This window comes from Arachis ipaensis, chromosome B03, assembly GCF_000816755.2.
Source record: "Arachis ipaensis cultivar K30076 chromosome B03, Araip1.1, whole genome shotgun sequence".
In the NCBI taxonomy this organism is placed as follows: Eukaryota; Viridiplantae; Streptophyta; class Magnoliopsida; order Fabales; family Fabaceae; genus Arachis; species Arachis ipaensis.
Window position 1 is genome coordinate 128,180,495 of NC_029787.2, and position 701 is coordinate 128,181,195.

Here is a 701-nt window from a genome sequence, read left to right on the forward strand (position 1 = left end):
CAAGAAAATCAAAAACAAAAAGTTAAAAGATTTTTTTTTAAATGAAGAGTTTTTTTAATGCGAGTGTAGTTTAATGTTTAATGATATTTATTTTGAATATAAATTTAAAGGGGTTTTGGATATGTTTAAAAAATATTTTGTGTGTTATTATGTTATTTTAAAGGGATTTTATATTTGTTATTTGTTATTTTTGATGTACTTTAAACACAATTAATATATTATATCAAATCTTCACAAAAATTCTAAAATTAATAATTTCACACAAAATGAATTATAAACACGTCTAAAATAAAGTCACATTTTAAAATTAAGTGTATATAAAAAATTAAATTAAACCAGATGCTCCAAGAATAATAGAATGAAGTTTGCTCTTCTTCTTGAAAGAATTTGTCTCACTCTATATGACATATTATATCTTTGGTTTTAATATAATCTCTCGGTAGTTATTATTCTTAATATAACCCTAGTATATATATTAGGGTAAATAACAAGTACTTAATTATTATCAACCTTAAAGTTTGATTTTGATTGAGAAAAATGGACTCAACCCCAATCGTTCTTTTTTGCATATACGTTGTCTTCACATATTAGAATTAATTTGAATCAACTTTTAAAAAAAAAATACTCAAATTTATTTTTTTTAAAATATCTTTTTTAATAAAAAATTATTTCATATTTGAATAATTTTTTTAAAAAAAGTA